This window comes from Ipomoea triloba, chromosome 9 (genome assembly GCF_003576645.1).
Source record: "Ipomoea triloba cultivar NCNSP0323 chromosome 9, ASM357664v1".
Taxonomy (NCBI): domain Eukaryota; kingdom Viridiplantae; phylum Streptophyta; class Magnoliopsida; order Solanales; family Convolvulaceae; genus Ipomoea; species Ipomoea triloba.
Window position 1 is genome coordinate 13372701 of NC_044924.1, and position 2510 is coordinate 13375210.

A 2510-nucleotide genomic window follows, 5' to 3' on the forward strand; every position below is an offset into this window, starting at 1 on the left:
AAAAAAAAAAAAAAAAAAAAAAAAAAAAAAAAAAAAAGAAGAAGCTTAATATGCCACGGGCTCAACCGACTTCACTCTACTCCATTCCGTACATATGGGACATACTTAAAAAATCTCTATATTGGAAAATATGCCTCTTATGAGAAAATAGCATATCTCACATATATCCTTGGGTTTGGGTAGCCATGCTCATCTAGCATCCGGAAACATCCAATAAGTCCAAATAATGCTCATAATGTTTGGACTTGTCACTAGTAACTGCCTTTGTCAACATGTATGCTACATTCACACTAGTATGAATTTTCTACCATAATATCTCACCAGAAACAACCTTATGGAACCTTAGATTAATATGCTCGGTTATAGCATGATATACTTCATTTTTAGTAAAAAAGAAGACACTCTAACTTTCAATCATGACCATTACTTTGTCGAAGATCATTAAGATCTCTTCAACCCTACTTAGGATACTTCTTATCCAAGTATTTCGAGAACTCCTTAGTTGTCTTTAATATACATTACACATAGTACGTCGAGTCATGAAAACCATTCAAAATGTAATATTGGCATAGGAAATCAGAATGTTTCCAAGCCAATACTATGCTAATAGTCTACATATTAGACTCTTATTCTATCACTCACCAGTCAAACATTCTTTGGGGTTTGAGCCACTACATTCACCATACTTGTATTCCTATTCTTAATTCTATTATATATATTGATAAGTGCCAAAGATGTATCTTTATAAGGGTCATTTTGGGATTGCTTTGTGCTTGATTGAAGTCTTTTGTGCTTGATTTGGAAAGAAAATGATAAGGAATGGTTTTATTGTGTTGCAAGGTCTAATGATAAGTGCACTTTAGTGTTTTGAAGAATATTGGACCAAAATGGAAGCATATGAGCATGATTTGAGGTTATTTTAGAAGTGTTGCAGCAGCAAAGAATTTGGGAGGCTACACGATCGTGGGAGATTTCGTGTGGAAACATTAGCAAGTTGCATGAAGCTCTGCACGATCATGGTAGTGCATCTGGGGATACACAACCGTGGCGGTGTTCGTGGTGGTGAGCGCGAAGTATTTAAAGGCCGGCGAAGTTGTATTTTATGAGAACAACTTAGACTTTGGTTTTACATTTTTTGGTCAACTCAAAAACTCTCCCAATCTAGAGAGGGAAAGTAATTCTAGGGTTCAAAGTAACTTGACAACTTACTTTAATCTTGGAGCTATTTCTTCTTGCTTGATTTGGATCACTTGTTGATTGATTTCTACTTTGGTTAAAACTAAGTAATTCTTGCATTTTCTCTATTTATTTCTATCTTTCATCTTTATAAATTGCTTCAATTTCACGTGCTTTCAATCTAGAACAATGAGTAGCTGAAATTCCTTAGGGATAGGATTAGCATTTACTTACACGGTGCTAGTGTGATTGTGAATTGCTTATTGGAAATATACTTGTGTTAATTGTTTGACTTCATGATGGAAGTGGGAGGTTTGTTTGAATCTTTGGAGTTAGGGTCCAATTGCATGGATAATCTAGGAGTTAGTGTGCTTGAGAGTGTTGTTGATAACCGATGACATCAACATGCTCATCATTGGGCGCACTCTTAGAGACCTCGTATATATCGGCTCTGTGGCCTCTCTTGTTATACCAAAATGAAGTATTAACCAATATTTTGCTAATAAGTTATTTGACCTCTTTTGGTGGAGAGGAAACAAAGGCTCCTTTGGATGAAGAGTCTAACAACATCTTGATCTCATTATCGAGTCCCCCATAAAATGAGCTAAAGTCCCATGGATGTAGAAGATTCAGTGGGCATTGTCTCTTCAAGGTCTTGAATCTCCTCCAAGCCCCTCTTAGGGACTTCATTTAACCTTGCTTGTTGTCTTGAACTTGCTTCCTCATATTCAACATCTTTGTCAAATGAAAGAATTCATTCATGAATTCCTTATGCAATTGGTTCCCCTAGAAATGGATGTAGTTGCAAGAAACCGTTTGTTTTTGTCACTTTGTAGGATGATGCAAACTACGTTAAGAGGAGATTAAGGAATACTTTCATCATATTTGGAGATCAACGTGACTACAAGAAGAAGGAGAAACATCTTTATTCAACCATTGCACCGTCTTTGAAAAATAGTAGAGCTCTCCGTAAACTTGGTTTTCTAACGACGACTTTTTTTCTCATTCAATGCACGTGTCAAAGATTTGTTATAAAAGTGAAACGGGGAGTTAAAGCCTTGAGTGTCGTACTCTAGGAATGGTAAATTTGGAAGCTTCGAGAGAGTGGTATTGAAAGGTTTTCGAGTGCATCAAGCATTGGTCTAAGCAAAGCATAGTACAAGGAAATTGGAAAGCAAGCGAGAGAGAGAGTATACAATCTACAAACAACAATTAAAGAAAACGGCCTAGGAATGTCCTTATGATGCAACATGAAGTAGTGTATAAGATAGGAGTGTGTGTTCATGAGGATTGCAATTTCAAATGGAGTGGTGAGTAAGTGCGTAGCTAATTTT